The sequence below is a fragment of the Ornithodoros turicata genome, chromosome 4 (genome assembly GCF_037126465.1).
Source record: "Ornithodoros turicata isolate Travis chromosome 4, ASM3712646v1, whole genome shotgun sequence".
Lineage (NCBI taxonomy): Eukaryota > Metazoa > Arthropoda > Arachnida > Ixodida > Argasidae > Ornithodoros > Ornithodoros turicata.
In genome coordinates, this window is record NC_088204.1 from 36130674 (window position 1) to 36148653 (window position 17980).

At 42.3% G+C, this 17980-nt stretch overlaps 1 long non-coding RNA gene across 1 annotated transcript in view; it reads right to left on the bottom strand.

Moving 5' to 3' along the window:
* Positions 1-1258: 1258 nt before the first annotated feature.
* LOC135392995 (uncharacterized) overlaps positions 1259-17980 on the bottom strand; it is a 28178-nt gene continuing 11456 nt past the window's right edge. Inside the window, exon 3 of the long non-coding RNA XR_010422362.1 lies at positions 1259-1427. This is a non-coding gene — a long non-coding RNA (uncharacterized LOC135392995). The remainder of the gene's footprint in view (positions 1428-17980) is intronic.

Consider the following 17980-nt stretch of genomic DNA (forward strand, 5'->3'; position numbering starts at 1 on the left):
AGTTCAAAACGTCATCCGTGTGGCCATATACAGGTGTTTTTCAATATGGTCTATCCAGCCAGCTATTAGACATAAAAAAATAGACGTCTACTGTACGTTCGGAAATTATAATCTATTGTACGTCAAAAATTAGATGTCTACTGTGTAATGTCTGAGCGATGTCTAGTAGACGGCTTTCTGTAGAGGTCTAAATAACGTATATGCTGCTAGACGTCTATAAGACATCTATACGTGCCTTAGCCACAAAGTTTGGTCCTAGACATCTTTAGACGTCTACTATCTCCCCATGTGCTGCCTGGCTAGGTTTGAAATACTAGAGGTGCAGTTGCATCATTCTACCAAAGTAATCATTCGTTGGTGTAAAACCGTCGGTTCCCTGTGCTGGCACATTTGCCCAAATTTTTACTTGGGCCATCAGCTTTCATCCCTGTTATCTCACGAATGCTTCCAGTTATCACAGTGCTCGTTGTGCTGTCAATACTAGAGGTAAGAGGTATATAGTTGCACCATTCGATCAAAGTTTTTTTTTTTTTTTAATTAGAAAACTGCTGGTTCTCCGTGCTTGTGCAGTGGGAGAGGGCACCAACTTTCATGCCACTCATAAACCCTTCCACTTATCAACATGCTCTCCAGGTTTGAAATACTAGAGGTATAGTTGCATCATTCTACCAAAGCATTGTTTCTAGAAAACTGTCGGTTTCCTGCGCTAGCGCGTTATCCAAATTTTTACTTGCTGTGGCAAGGGCAGCAACCTTGATGCTGGTTAATTAACAAACGCTTCCACTTATGAAGATGCTCTTTGGCATATAAATACTAGGTGTATAGTTGCATCATTCTACCAAAGTATTCTTTTCTAGGTAGAAAACTGTCGGTTCCCGGCAGTCGGTTCGGTCGGCGAGTTTCCACCCATTTTCCCATACACCAATTGCGTTTCACGTATGGTCCGTAGATTCAAGGAAAGTACTCGTAGACGGTTCAAACTGCGTGAATATATTCGTTTGGTAGCGTATTACAAAAACTCCAGATAGCATTGCAATGAATGGAAGTGAACTTAAGTTATTCAAGAAAAACCGTTCAAAATGCATGACGCCTACGGGTAGTGTAAGGGTAGCCATCACACAGCACATGGGTGTACTAGGTGAAGCACACTTTACGTTTTGTTCTTAATTCTTGGGAATGATACGGACCCGGCAACTCACAAGTCGCGCTTTCTTTTCTTACGCTACTTCACACAGTGAACTCACACTGACACACACTGTACGCTTGATAAACGGCATATTATTGTTATTTGCTAGACCGTACAGTATATCCAACAGAATTTAATATAAAACGATTTCTTCAAGTGAAGGCGAAGGTCCGATGGTCCCCATTCATGCGCTTTCGTTCAAGGCTTTATACGTCTGGTAGAAATTGTACAGCAAGCACAGCTGCAAACCAGAAGGAGGATTAATAATGAGAAACGGCAAGTCCTGTTACAGCTTAGCGTGTTTTACTGCAAACGAAGGAATGAGAAGGCGAATTGTATTCCGTTATGGATGAAGTGCTTTGTAATCCTCGGACTCTGTAGGACTTTGATCCTAACTGTAAGGAGAGTCACAATTCTACTTTGACGCATTACCGCTAGCAATGGGGTAGAGTATCATCCTTGGTGATGAAACATCTCAATCATCATCATTCAAATAGTTTTTGTTTGTTTGTTTCATAGTCGTTGGTGCAGTGTAGTGCAGTTTCAAGTCAACTGGATAGTTCTATTCAAACTGCAGGGCACGGTTCGTTCCCGGAAACAAGAAATGCTAACAAGCGTAAGTTACAGGGACACCGAATAGAAGCAAAAGCGAAAATATTTCTGTCCATTAAGAAAACTGCTGGGAACGCCATCCAAGGGCGGTTTGTTAAGGTAACGGAAAACGAATCTGTAACTCTTCCATCTGCGCAGGGTGCTTTGTTAAGCACCCTTTTTATTGAAAGAGTTCAGAACAGCACGAATATCGTTTTAATTAACGTTCACATGATTAACATGATTCACATGATGATTAACATTGTTTCAATTTGACGTTTTGAAGGAAATATTAGATAGCACAATTAGCACAATTAACACCCGACATTCAGGTGCCGCCTTCTGTTTCAAATATACTAAGACGTGCAATATCCATTACCAAAGTTTGCTATGCAAATGAGCCGACACCAACCCGAGCAGAAAACGACATGAGGAAATCCCGATATTAAGGGGGAATCACTTCTGCGCAAGACAATAGAGAACGTTTGTTCGCACAGTGCTCAGAAACGGCCTAAAGTATCGTCAAAACAGAAGTACTGGCGTGTTCTCCTTGCTTTGTCCTTGTCAATGACACATTTTGTAGAATTCCAGGACTTGATTTGTATTCAGCCCAAATTCGCAAATATTTTAGTGTGCGACACTCTATCGAGATGGCAGCACATGTTCGAGACACACCAAACTTTAATTTATTAAAAATCAACGGCTCATCCTTGCCCTCTAAAACATACGTCGTTGACTAGAGAAAAGCTCAATTTCTCTCAAAGCTCTCTCAAAGCTCAAAAAACACGTCAATACCAATCTCATGATGATAGTTTAGAGCGTTCACGTGTCTTTTGCGAACGAAAATCACCCATAGATTTCTGAAGAAGTGATTCCCCCTTAACATCAGGCTGCAAGTTGGGACCTCGATGTCCTGATGTCACGGCATGCTCTGATGTTCGATGTGACGGAATATATGTTCATATTTTCTTTTCACATTTCTCCTCACCCCGCAAGTCAGACCTTCATGTCCTGATGTCATGCTAGAACGCCCCCTGGCATGCTGATGTGTATGCAAACGGGGCAGCTGTTCATGTTCGAAGGGGCATTCCAAATCATCATCCAGATGATTATGACCAGATAACCTGCTCATTTTAACGAGGCGATTAGGGCTAAGCGCTCGTGCTATGCCTATTCTCCGTGCTGTTGCAAGTTTAGCATTTGCCGTAGCGGTTAGGCCTTTCCCCTATGTTTTGTATATGGTCTTGCGTGTTTAGACTTGGTCAGCACTGTCTTTCTTGTTCCAATTTTTACCTGCCGCTATTATTTTGCTGTTTTTTCTGTCTTTCATGCATATAGCCACGATGGTGATGCCATCTGGTGTGATGTCTTGCAACTAGGTAGCCACCTATCGTCGATCTCTGCAGCTACCAGCCATCAACAAGCAGCATGCTGGCGGACGCTGGTCACTTGGTCTTCCAGAACGATTTCTTTGACACGGCATCGTTGATTTTCGAATAAATTGTTTCTCTCCGCTCTGTTTCTTTCTATTCTTCTAGTTCATGACCACGAGTATGCGGAAACATGCAAGGGATTTCGACACGAGTTAGATGCTCCCCAATTAGTGTGGTGACTCACTGGAGGATTGTGATTACAGTGGGGTGTCCTAATTGCTCATTAATTGATAATTTAATGGTGCCCAGACTGATTGTGTTTCCTGATACTCGTCGTCAGTGCTTACTACTTATATACAGGGTGTCCACGATAAGTGTGAACAGATTTTTTAAAAATATATATAACACTTTCTCCAAGATGAAATCAATTGCAATATAGCATATGCTGAAGGGCACTCCCTAGCAGGGCATTAGCAAAGTCCGAAGGCAATGTCTTAATTAACTTTCATTAATTAACGTTTTAATTATAAAAGCTACAAAGTTATCCCAATGAGAACATCTGTTCCTTTCGGTCACCTGATATCGTAGCCGTTTTCAGAACAAAAATCCGTTTGATAGATCGCCCGCAAAAAATTCGTGAAGGAACGCCATTTTTTCTTTATTTTGTTCATTGCGCTTCTTAGAAGACGCGTATTTCCTTCATCCCCAACGGGAGAGGGGGGAGGAGCACAGTGCCGCCTCATGCGTCGAAGATGAGCTTTAAGTTGCGGAAACAAAACAAAAACAAATGTATCGGGTGACTCTATAGGAACTGGCCTTATCTTGGGTTGCATTTTCTGTTTCCTTTTAATCTTTTTCCAGGACGCGAGAGGCGATAGTGTGCTCTTTCTCCCTCTCACATTGGGGGTGAAAGAAAGACGCGTCTTCTAAGAAGCGCAATGAGCAAAATAAAGAAAAAATGGAGTTTCTTCACGAATTTTTTGCGGGCGATCTATCGAAGGGATTTTTGTTCTCAAAAAGGGTTCGATTTCAGGTGACCGAAAGGAACAGATGTTCTCATTGGGACAACTTTGTAGCTTTTATAATTAAAAAGTTAATTAATGAAAGTTAATTAAGACATTGCCTTTGGACTTTGCTAATGCCCTGCTAGGGAGTGCCCTTTAGCATATGCTATATTGCAATTGATTTCATCTTGGAAAAAGTGTTCTATATATTTTTCAAAAATCTGTTCACACTTAGCGTGGACACTCCGTATATATATATATATATATGTTTGTAACTCAAACGTCGCCATGCCAGTACTGGACAGCTGTTTCGGCCTTGTTGGGCCTCATCAACAGTACGCAGGCAGGCAACGTTTGAGTGAATGGCGTCAGAAGGTCACGTAACACGTGATTCCTCCCGTCAGGGTGAGATAACTGAGTGAGAGATAACTGATAACTGAGTGAGCTATCTCACCCTGACGGGAGGAATCACGTGTTACGTGACCTTCTGACGCCATCCACTCAAACGTTGCCTGCCTGCGTACTGTTGATGAGGCCCAACAAGGCCGAAACAGCTGTCCAGTACTGGCATGGCGACGTTTGTTATATATATATATATATATATATATATGGACGACAAGTAATGAAGAGACTTGGGAACCCTATAAGGATTAAAAGCAATTGCTAGTTTTAGTATATTTACAAGGAGGAAATTAAATGGGAAATACTAGAAATAGATTTACAGTTACATTTAGGGGTCGATGTTTCGAAATGCCGACCCCTGCGGAAACGCAAACCTCTAAATGTAGCCGTAAATCTATTTGTAGTACTTCCCATTCAGTTTCCCTTTTGTAAATGTAATAAAACTAGCAATTGTTTTTAATCCTTATAAGGCTTCCCAACTCACTTCATTAGTTCTAGTCTGTATCTCTTTCGCATCCATCTGTACTAAGTTACTCATTCATATATACAGGATGTTTGCTCTAACGTGTCCAGAAATTATATTTAAAGCGAGCGATAAAAGAAAAGCAAGTTGTACTTTCCTGCTACTCGAGTAAGAAACAGGTACTGCTTCACTAGTAGCACCTGCTTCTTAGTCAAGTAGCTGAAAAGTAGCGCTCGTTTCTGTTTTATCAATCGCTTTATATAAAATTTCCGGATGTCTTTAGAGATTTCAGTTCAGTTGCATGCATATTTCAGGAGCTTTTAGTCCACAATTATCCGCCCTTTAGTGAATGCAATGTGTACACGGTATTAAAGACCGTATTATCAACAAGCGCAGGCCAATAAAAGAACAGACACGAAGCAATCTTGGTGGGATGCACCTTTGAGGGGATCTTTTCTCCTACACCCGGTTAAAGAGCAGCGATGCAAGAGGACGTATACATACCAATAGAAAGGAAGGGAGAAAGAGAAATAGAAAAGCAAAACACAATCGAAGACACTTATCCAACCGAAGGAGTTGAAAAAACAATAACTAAACTAAGTAAAAAAACCGTTGGCCATGTGCCACAGACACCTAAAAGGGGAAAGTTCACAGCGTGGACAGCCGAAAAACGCAGGGCGACCCTTCCAATGCTCCCTCTACTCGGGAGTTTCCGAGAAGGTCCTCAGCCGGCCGCGCTGCTACATCCCTCGGCCTGCAGACACATGCGCACTTCCTGGATAACGGGAGGACGACCCACATAAAGCATAATTAAAAGTTGAACAACCATAGCGGGCCAGCGTATACCCATTTGGCCGAAGGGAGCAAAACTTAGAGATCAGGTAGGATTCACGATTTTCTGGTTTTATGTCATTTGTTTATGCGGATTCAAGAAGTACAATTGACAGATGAGTCTTAAAGTCGCGTACCGATGCAGCAAAGTGTATATAGACATGTCTACGGCGATTATTGACTATATGTCGCATTTGTGGCCCTAAAATCTTTTTCGCATGGAGTTTGATGTTTCAGCAGTATATTAAAGGGGCTCTGACCAGAAGTTGTGGGAGCTCTTTCGTACTTACAGTCGATAAAGCACCCAACGAGGACTCTCCATGCTAAAATTCACGCACTAAAACCCCACGGTTTCTCTTAACTCGAATTTTAAACATTCGACTTCATCGAGTGCAGCACGCCTAGCGTCAAACCGAGAAAACATACGTTTATATAGAATATCCACCCCGGCCCACCATCAGAATGACGTCAATATGAGGGCCACTGGTAACACCCGCAATTGGCTCAAACGCGTCACTGGTCACACAATACCCTGTCAATTCCCTTTATGAAATGGCATTTATATGTTAATATGTTTTTGTCAGAGAGTCTCAAAAAGAAAAATATACCGTGCATGTAACACATGCAGTAGGTTCCACGATTGCCTTTTCAATCTGCGTTCTGTTGTCTTGCGTTCCATATGGTTCCCTATCCGGTCAGCTGTAATGGCTGCCATATGACGAGCTTGCGAACTTGTCTGATTCCCGGCTCATCGTGCCTTTTTCGGGTCATTGGGTTAGTGTTGGAGTTGTTCGCCATATTCTGAACGTTTCAGCTATCATTGCGGCGTACTGTTCTTGATCTGCTGCGAAGCAACGAACCGCAACGGCAGTCACTCGCCTCAGCGAAATTCTGTCTGCTGCATATCAAAGGAGCATCGGGACCTGACGATGTACTGCAAATGCTGAAGTTGAATTCTTTGAAATCTAAAAAACCAAGTGTGCTCTCGTGTGGTTCTGACGGAAAATCAGTTTCAACAAGGTTAGCACATTTAGTTTTCAGTTCCAAGTCTACGCACTCAAAACCATGCCAGTGCGTCCTATCATTCTCGTAGCTGTTCTGTAACACGTGTGCTTTCTTACGTATCCCACAGAACCCTCATGTGACATGTGACCCTTCTGATGGCTCCTTACTAGGCTATGCTGCTCTGAAGCATTGAGATGACGAAAGGTCGTGGGGGCTGCACCTGTGCTTTCGAAAGATGAATCAGTCATTCCACACTGTGCTTACTGGCTATGTATCGAGTCTGACAAATCCGACAGACCTGGACTGCCTTTTTCAAGGAAGTTTGAAATGTAAGTATGTGTTATATTGGTTTCACATATCCCCACCACATATTGAGTGTGTATCTCGCTGTACTTGTGATGCTATAGCATATCTAGCGTACATTATTATTGAACACCTAGTGTGGAAAACTCGACACCAGCCACATAATGCCAACAATTGTATCTGCCTTTTCTTCGACTGCTTATTTTTATTATAATATTATTTTAGTATAATCATCCGATTTTTAATTGTCACAATTTTTCCATGGTTTTGGCGCACTCTAGCCTGAGTTACTTATGCGCCATTAAAATTGAATCATCATCATCATCTTTAACTGCCATTATTCAATTGAAGTGCCTTGTTTCTGTTGGATACAATAATATGGCCAGAGATATCCTTTGCTTTCGTTCTGAAGTTGCTCATTTCAGAAAAATAGTCACTGTGAAGTTTATTTTCGGAAACATTAAGAGGACTAAAACCAAACCTTTTTTTTTTCAGAGCATCCCTTATGCACCTGCATTTCAATTAAGATCTGTGTTACAATAATCACAGACCACCCAACAGCGATGAACATTTGAAGGTGGAAGTGCTGGAACGAAGATGCGTTAATCTGTGTGAAAAGTGCTTTGTATGTGTCTGAGTCGAGGGCATAGGTCACAAGGTAATTTCTGCCTTCAGAAGCGGTGTCAACTATGCTCTTTCTATCTACTAACCAGCTCCACTTTTTAGGGTTCCCTATAAACTAATGGAGCACATTATATACCAGCACGTTGTTAACCATGTTGAGTATATCAATTTCTTTTTTTAGATTCCAGCATGGCTTTAGAAAAGGGTATATAGGCAAAACTCACATGATTCAGTCACAGCATTTTAAACTGTCCTGATTTCTGGGTCCACGTAGATGCAGGATTTCTTTTTTGTAAGGGATTTTGACACTGTGTTTGATGGTCGCTTGTTGGCTAAACTAGCCTGAATAAAATTTTATCCTGCTACAATTAACTGGATATGCAGTTTCTTGCCTAACCGCAACCGTGCCAACAATTCGTGAGGAGAACCTACCATATCGCCATTTGCATCACATTTTAATCTAGTGTGAAGCAAGGCCTTTAGGTGATTGGTCTTGTATAATTACGCGCCCCTCTGTTATGTAACACCACACGGTTCTTCAACCTATGACAGATAAATAATTATACTGCCAAGTAAATTGCTTACAAGGCTCATTACCCCATTTCGCCACATTACCGCAAGCAATTGTTAGAGTAATGGCCCAAGGTATGAAGCTCACCACTAATCATCATTCAAACAAAGTTTATAGAGAAGTTCATAAAAAGTTAATAGAAAGTTAATGAGAACAAAGAGAGTGAACGTTTCGTCGCCTATCCGGGTGGCATCATCGCTACAAGAGAGAAGAGTCAAAAAGAACATCGAAGGAGTCAAATGAGTGGTGTGCATTCCTTTCATCCAAGGTGTTCCATACGCTATTTGAAGGGCACTCTGCCCATCAGGCATTAAGACTGTGTTAAGTGCATAGACTGTGATGCCACCTACATTGGCGAGAAAGATAGAAGACGTGGGACAAGACTAAAACAGCACACAAGGGACGTTGCCAAGGCTTCTAATGCTACTCAAACCAGGACCGAATTAGTCTACCATTGTTGGCCTAAGGGACATGTATTTAATTTTGATGGTGCGGTAAGCTTTGCACATGACTAGCGATGTGGCCCTAGTACGTTCTTAGAGTCCTGGTTTATCAGACATGATGCATCAGCCTGTAATAGAACTGTGGCCCCGATCGGATGTGTATGACGCCCTTTTAGATAAGTAGGCTGATGTGCTCGTCTTTGGCCTCTGTTGTACTGATGATGCCACGGGGATAGGCGGCAAAACATTTACGCTCTGTTTTTAATCGTTATGTTAAGCGGTGTTTGCAGTTAAGGATGTCACATTATGAGGTCGTCACCCGGCATTTGAAATATATTTTCAAGTAAAGTTGTTGTTTTACAAAGCTCATTACATTGTAGAAATCATTCTTATTGCCTATTGTTTAGAGGATACCATGCTTGCAGTAACATGAAGCACTGAAGGGCCAATTTCGAAAGTAAAGAAAATCTGATTTATGTTCTTGCCGACATGGCGCAGCATATGCACGAGGTAGCTACATTTCAGGAGCCTGAGAACACTCAAAGCAATTACTGTGCTAGCATTAGATATTGTGTGCAGCATTACATATTTGCTTTTTCTAGGGCAACTAACAAGGGTGGATAGGAAGATAGTTACAACCTGTTTCCACAAAAGACACTCAGATTCATTAGCAATTTCCTGCAAGAGAGCTAAGGGTGTTCCAGATTACTAGAACATGGGTACCTGATTGTAGATAACAGGAACTCATACACCAGAGGTCAGTGTTACAACACCTTGCTTTCCATCAAAACTGTTAAAAGGCGTGACCCCCTAAACCTGCACAAACTTCCTGGAGTGTCTTCACTGGGCACTGTCGCTGTTCCTCTCATAAGGTGCCCTCTATGAACCTGACCTCCCTGTTCTGGATGCACTGCATCAGGTAACTTCAGCATGCTTTCCCAACACCAATGGTCGCAACTTCTATGAGCAGTGTTGTACTTACTGAAAGCGATATGAAATGCTATGCCTTGACAGGTTATGTTGACATCCTTCTTAAGACCGTAGAGACATGTTCCTTGCTCCCGTTATTTCAAACCGCACTATCAGACGCAAGCCCACTTGCCACCAAGCCGATGAGTATTGCCTCACAGTCAGGGCAATCAAGGGAATCAATCACTGAGCCCCCGAAAAGCTGCTTGCTATAGGGATCTGATCCAGGACTGAGACATGAGTAGCCTCGAGAAAACACCAGGGTTTCTTCGAATTTTAGATGTGTGAGCTTTTAATTTCCTCCTTCCCCTTTTTTATGTAGTACCTGATTACTTTAGCCTTGTAAAGCTTTGGAGATTGAGGATGTGGAAATGATGTAAGAGGTGGAATTAGGCTTTAGGCACAATGAGGCAAAGTGTGACAACATACCTTCTGAGAATGTTTATGTATCAGTCACACGAAGAGAGGATAGGTATTACAATAGATGTTACATCCTTTTCTTGTTTTGATATTAATTTATTCATGAATATACCTCAAAGGGGCATTACAGGAGGGCGGACATCAACATGGATCACTTAACAACAACAACATGCATATTTGAAAGACAGACTCTGCTTTTCATTTGTTCATCAGTCTTGCTCAAGAAATTGTTCAGTGTAGCAACGGTACACAACGTCACGAAAGGAGTGCTCATCTATCGTTCCGCAAGACTCCTTAAAAAGGACTAGTGTTGTGTTTCAACGCAACATATTGAACTCATGAACCATGCATGATCCTGCGAGCTATAAGTCATCCTAAATACAGACGCTATATTATTTTAAATGCGATAGAGGAGCTGTGTGAAGAGGTACCAGTTAGGATGTTGGGTACTTGAAGCCTGTGGCAATTTCTGTGTGGAAGGCTCGCCAGATCCTGTTCACTGCACAGGCTGGGATGACCATGCTCTTGTTTTTCCGAGCTTGTGGTAAAAACACCTTGCAAACTGGCGATACGAAGTATATCCACATCGTCTACGCAGATGTACATAAAATATAGTTTATGCAAATAGGTAACCGGTTACAGTACAGGGTGTGCGTCGTGGCATTTCCACATGTATTTGAGAGCGACTGCAATTGATCTGCACACACCCTGTATATTACTACACGTGCTGTATTCTTTTAGAAACTAACATTTCTTCACTTTTCAGTGAATCGAAAGTAAGAACACTCAATATCGTTAAAAGCCTACGCTAAAAACCTAAGCACAGGGCAATACATAAAAAGGTGACTTAAGACACAGCACACTGACAATTACACTGTTGCCTATATTGCTTTTCTCCAATTCACAGTTCTGTATCGTGTCGTCTTTTATGTGCTGCGCCCTGTACTGGAGCTTTTAGCGACTTTAATGCAGGACCAAACCAATTTTGAGCGCCAAATTTTAACATCGTTCGACAGGGCCACATGTGATTTACTTGTGAGTATGGTCGCTCATATAGGTTCGCGCTGTCCACGGAATTCAAAATGTGCCACCTTTAGGACAGTCGTATTGAGGCATAGAAATTGGAAATCTTCGTGGGTTGTAATGCACTCATATTGCTGTCATTCGGCTGCGCTTTCGAGCTCCTTGCAGCACAAGCATTCGATCTCCTTCGGCATTATGACACACCAGCCGCACCGGCACCTTAAACAGCAAGTACGCATTAAATATGAGGACACGAAATTTCAGAGAACGTTTACATGTTCGATCACAGTGTGCGTTAAAAAGCTCATCGCTTACTTGTCTGTCGAAGACAGGCGACTGATCCTGTTCGCTTCATCTGTGGCCGATGTTTGTAGGGCTTTGACTTCGGCCCGCATTTGCGGCATCGGCGACGTTTCGAAAGCGAGGCACCCGAACTTTTCAGCGCACAGAATTTCCTTCTCGATCGCAGAAAGGTCAGAAAAAAGTCCCGAGCTCGAAGCCTCCGCATGTGTTGCTTCGACGTCCATATTGAATATCGCTTTCCGGATGCCGCCGCTCTCACAAACTCACTAACAACATAATTTCCGGTCCGGGCGCCCAATGAAACATGAACCTCATGTGTTCGTCACGCACACGAAAATTGGCGGAGATCCACTACAAAGAGGCTAGATTTCGGCGCCGATTGCGTGAGTTGAGGAGGAAAAGCCAAGCTGGTTTTCAGCTCCCGTTTGGCAAACTTTGCCGCCGCGCACAGCCAAAATATTTCGCGTGTGGTTTGGAGGCATATTATACCTCCGTAATAGATGCAAACGAAAGATTTGTTGAACCTCTGGTGAGAGTCCCTTTAAATGTTGCATTTTTTGCACATAATCAAATAGCGTAAATTAAATGAATTAACGTTACTAGAGATAGACGTACATGGGTTTATGAAATAACATGTTTGACAGCGCGTTTTATTGCAAGGAGAGGAACCGAATTGCTGCCGCATTAAGAGCGAGGAGGTGAGGATATTGTAAATACTGCGAAAACTGCAGAAAGTTACAAGTGGAGCAGTTGGAAAAATATTGGAAAAGTTGGAAAAGTTTTTCATCGCTGTGCAGTATGTTCAGATGACGTTCAAAAATGGATCTAGTGTTGTTCAAGGTTTTTAATAATAATAATAATAATGTTTTACTGGTGGCCAAGAACGGTCATGACGACCCTAATGTTGGTGCACTCAAATACAATACAGTGCACTACAAACAGACACAATATACATATAAATACAATAACACCACACATACATAAGTACACATACACATAAATACAACACCAAGACGTTTTTGTGCAATAAAAAACTGTACACGAAAAAAAAAGTACATGACTTGAACTGAAAACAAGAAAAGAGCACAAGTGCATTGTAACGTGAGAAACCCACACAATCCCACGACAAAAAAGAAGGAAAATATATCAGGAAAACATCAAAGAAATGAACGTTCCAAAAAATGAGAAAAGATATTGTGCCTATATGATGTACATGATGATGAAAAAATATCAAGAGATGAAGGAAGCGAGTTAAACAAAATTTGGCACCGTGTAAGAGGATCATTAGGACAGCAGTGGTTGACATAGAACGTTGGGGGGTTCCGTAGAGTAGAGTGGCAAGTGGGAGACACAAATTTAGGCGGCCTCACAGAAAACGGGAATCAAATATGGAGTGCGCACATTTATAAAGAAACATCATGTCACGAATGTGGCGGCGGTTAACAAGAGGAAGCAAATGAAGGTAATTTGAAAGCTTGTCATATAGTCATCAGATGAAAGTGCGGGGACGAAACGTAGACGATGACGACAGCGATATCATTGCACTGTTTAATAGGCTGATAGGAAAGCAATGTATTTCTCTGCAAAAACCTAACTTTTAATAGAGCGTTCTCGATCAGTTTGGGCGGATAATTGTGTTTCTGAAAGTCAATTGACATCTCTCTAGCGCGTTCGCGAAAATCGTTGTCATTAGAGCATATCACAGTAAATACAAAAACACCCTTTTTTACACAAAAAGGGTGTTTTAATTGATATACACCTTTTTTTACTCCAGTGACCATGATGAAGAGTGTCTCACGCAGTGTTTGAAAAAGAGTTTAAAAAAAAGCACCCTTTTTAACTCCAGATACTGCGATCAGAAAAGGTGCTGAAGTGATTTACACCCTTCTGCACCTCCTGTTACACAGTTTTAACCGAAAGCATGTCAGAAAGGGTGTTTTCAAAAGCGAGTTAAGTTGGGGAAGAAATATCATGTCAGTGTGATCCCATGCGACGTTGCAAAGGCACTAGAGGTCGACCTCACGGGGGTACCCAGCATCCTATACTGCCGGGGGGGGGGGGGGGGGGTTGAGTAGGGGGGTATATGTGTATAGAGGCATATTTGTGGGTCTATTCATTGGGATACCAGCTGTATGGGTAATATAAGCAATTTCTGGGTGTGCTGCAAAAAAAAAAAAAAAAAAAACGTGTGGGGTGTACGCCACTCGTGGGGAATTCGTGAGATTCTCTAGAGAGATCCATGTTATCGGCTCTCTAAACAAAGCGGTATTTGGATCTGAACTTATGATTAAATGCCACTTTGTCACCTTTTAGCTAGATATTTAAACTCTAAATACATTTGGCTTTGAGAAGGCGGTTCCTCGTATTATTTATACTTCAGTTCAGTATACAACATATTTCCAACTTATACGACCAGATGACCATCATGTGCATGCGACAGGTTTGCTCCACATTTTGATTCTGCGCCTCCGTGCCTCGCTCTCGACCCCTCGCCTCGTCACGAAGGCGTCATTGCCATTAGCATCATCGGAATATCGTTGGAACGGAACAATGAACAAAAACCTGCGGGACAGAAGGAGTGATGTCTTCGACGTGTTGTTGTGCAGACATCTGGTTATTGTGAATTAACAGGAACTTTTGCACACGTCAATGCACCAATATTTACTGGGAAGGATTGCGTAGTAGTCCTTTCAAAGATCTTACGATTTCTGTAGATTTCATGTACTTAACCGGCAAAAAACATTGTTTGTACTGCACGACAAATAAATTAGACTGCATTACTACGGATAAACTACTTTTTGGTAGCAGAGAAAAAGAAATAATAATGTTACTTTGGTGATAATAAGTACACAGTAAATCATTTTACACCTTGTTTAAGCACGTGCTTGTCCCATGGCGCACTCCTTTTTTACACCATGAAATGTGGGTGTTTTCTGAAACACCCTTTAATTAGGTGTATTCGTCATAAAGCACTCTTAAAGTTGGTGTTTAAAAACAAGAAGACCCTTAAAAGGGGAGTATTCTATTGAAAACACAGCAGGTTTTTGTTCCATATCGTTGCACGATGTTTCAACAGTCTCAGCGTTCGCTCGTCCTTTACAGAACAAAGGAGGATATGATTTTGCGTCGTAAGAGGTAAGCTGTGTGATAGAAGTGTGTGATCAAGCTTCACTTATATTCATACCATGACTGTTGTGCTGTAGGTTTTTGCTGTTTGTTTCGAGCAGCGGCTGCAGTCTTGCGTCCGTCAGGTAAGTGTACAAGTATCAGTTCGTGTCCTGTGTTGGTTCTGCTAATTTCATTCTCGTTTTTGCAGGCCATGAAAGAACAAAGGAGGATATGATTTTGAGCCGTAACGGGTAAACTGTGTGATAGCTGTGTATGGTCAAACTTCACTTGTATTCATACCATGACTGTTGTGCTGTAGGTTTTTGTATGTTTTGAGCGGTGGCTGCAGTCTTGCGTCCCGTTAGGTAAGTGTACAAGTATCAGTTCGTGGCCGTTGTTGATTTTGCGAATTTCATTCTCGTTTTTGCAAGCCTTACTTTGTTGAACAGTAAGCTGGGTGAACCAACTTCGTTGTTGCTATGATGATTTTACTCAGTTTTACTCACTTGCGTTTGAGCATTACCAATTTGCGATTGAACGCCCTATTCCAGACACATTTCTCTCTAGCGCTTCAGAGACGCCGTTTCATCGTGGGTCGCCAGAAGAACTGAGACTGCAGCCGATCATTGACTGTCAATTGTGCGACGCGACACTGTGTCGCATGAAGCATGTGTATGTGTGAAATACTTCAGTACCCTGTGCGCGGCATGTTTTGTACGATTGTGTCGACACTGGATACCACTTTCAAGGTATGCATTTTCGGAATAAAATAGATACATTATAGTTTTGCAGTACTTTATTTCGTGTATTTTATGCCTGTCGTGAGCGAGTGAACATATAGAACGGAGAAATTCAACTTCGCTCAAGTCACAGAAAGTCCACAAAAATTCTTGACATCATACGCCGGATGTGTTAATTGGGCTTCAGTATATCATATTGCACGTGCCATTCTGGTTAAAGCGACAGTCGCATCGACCACAGATCGATTCCGAAACCACAGTGAAATGAGATTCCCCGTCCTTCACTGACCATGACTCCGACAGTCCCATTCCGATCGACGGAATACTTTTTGCATAATTCGTGTGTAAGCGGCGCTACAGCAGACGACGGATGCGGTCGTCAAGCGGAACTCCCTGCTGAGAATATTTTGCAACGTCACAAGGAATCTGACCAATAAGAACGCGGCGAGCCAGAGGAGTCCCCGCGGCTTGCAGCTTGCATGAGCAAGGTCAGGGAGACGAAGACGAAGGCACATACGGAGATGGAGGACTCGGAACGCGGAAGTGGCGAATCGTGCTGTTCAAATGCCTTTAGTAATAGCTCCCGTGACGAATATACATGTTTGATGACGGCCCATATTCGACGGATCTGCTTCTTCTGCAAGTCGCTGGTGATGTACGTGCCGCAGCTGTGTTAGCGCAACAGAACGAGCCTCAGGAGCACTGATTTAGGTACGTTCATGATCGGAGTGCTCAATACTTAATCCCGTGACATTCACACTACGACGCAGGATACAATCCAAGTGTTTGTGCGGCGTCTGTGCTCCCCAGGAACCGGATGAGTACCTATATGTTGCAGTGCTGGTGAAGTGGCAGAGTTGTGCAATGACGGCACGCACCACACGCACGCATCACACTTTGTTCCCAGCTCTTTGTCATCGGCCAGAACTTCTGGTGGTGTATCCACCGCAGTATTGCAGCGACGATCACAGTCTTCGCCTACTGTGCCCACGATAGATAGGCAGGTCGATCAATCCTTATTTTCGTAGTTGTCGTCGTTGTTTGCACACACAACGAATTCCCCATGGAAGTTACGAAGGCTCTAACCTACTGTGCAACTCAAGGGCCGGGTTAGAATTAGAATGATTGTCTGGAAATTACTGCACTACGTGTTTAGGAAAGTGTCCTTTCTTTTTACAGCTACGTCAGGTTCACTGCTTATTGTGTGTTTACAAGCTGAGTTTGAGTTACAAGCTGAGTCCTTGGACCGAGAAACAGACGACAGAAACCTGGGTGTGTCGTCCGCATGATTCGCCAACGTTTTTCATCCTGGTCCTATCAGGACTTTCATCTTTAGTGTGCCTCATTTCCTGTTCACACCTACACCATAATAGACTTGCGTAGTTGCCAACTGAGAAGTGTGAAACAGAAGTGTGTTACCACAGTAATCCCGAGAAGTGCAAACGAATAGGCAGGAGCAATAAACTACCTGGCCATAAGTGACAGTTATACTTTTAATGGTAGTGTAATGCTTCTTATCGTTGGCAGTATTATAGCATGTGAGGGATACAACACGTCAAATAATTTCAGGTAACGTTTCATAACTCACTAATGGTACAGTTACACCTCATTATCATAGTAACTGATACATCTGTCTGGGAATGTCCAAAATTTGTCATTCCCACGGAAGATTGTTCTGCCTTGATACAGCAAAACAAATTTTGATACTTGCCATTGATCCAATTTTTTTAGCACCACTGTTTGGAAAACAGCTTTCAAGACTAACTTCAGAGATCCTTGGCAGAGCATTACCTCTTGTCTATGTATTACAATAATTATTATAATGACAGGCAATAAGTTACGCAAATGTGAATAAATCTTTGTGTTGACTGAGTGTTGTCCATTCAAGAGCCATTGCACAAGTCCACATCCAACTCTTCACGCACAGATATTTATGATTTGCTATGCACAGACAGTTATCAGCGTGCACCACACTGGCGATGTCCCTTGGGATCTGAAGCGGGGACTAACAAAAATAAAAAATAAAATAAACAGTTTTGTAAGTACTTCAATTGCAATGAAAACGGGACGATTGGACAGTAAATTGAACGGTTTCATTATAACAGTGGTACACAGGAAAAAAGCTCAGGGTGTTGGGGGGGATCTAGATCGATCTCTGGGCACAACCAAGTGTAAAATTTTGGAAGGGTTAGTACATCCTGAAATGACCCTCATGCCTCAGACCCCACTACTCGAATAATGCATCTCCCTTTTACAGTAAGAGGTCTCTTACTATCTACGGCATATCCTATCAAAGCTCACAGGACAGGAAATTTGGCCAATGCTTATCTGACAGTGCCTCGTGGAACATGCAGCTTTTCTGTTGAATTGACACTACATCTCTGGAAGCCTCTTTAATCTCTGGAGGTAGGTGCATCATTTTACATTTAACCAGCAGTAATGTATAGCATTGCAAAAAAGGAAACAAGCGCTTAATCTCAACGCTGCATCAGCATCATTCATCATCTCACAATACCGTTGTTGTTGACAGCCTCTGCACAAAGATTTGGGTGGACCTGAAACGGGCCTTTATTTTTTATTTTTTTTTTCATTTCCTGTTGTCAAGTTATTTTGTTTTGGCA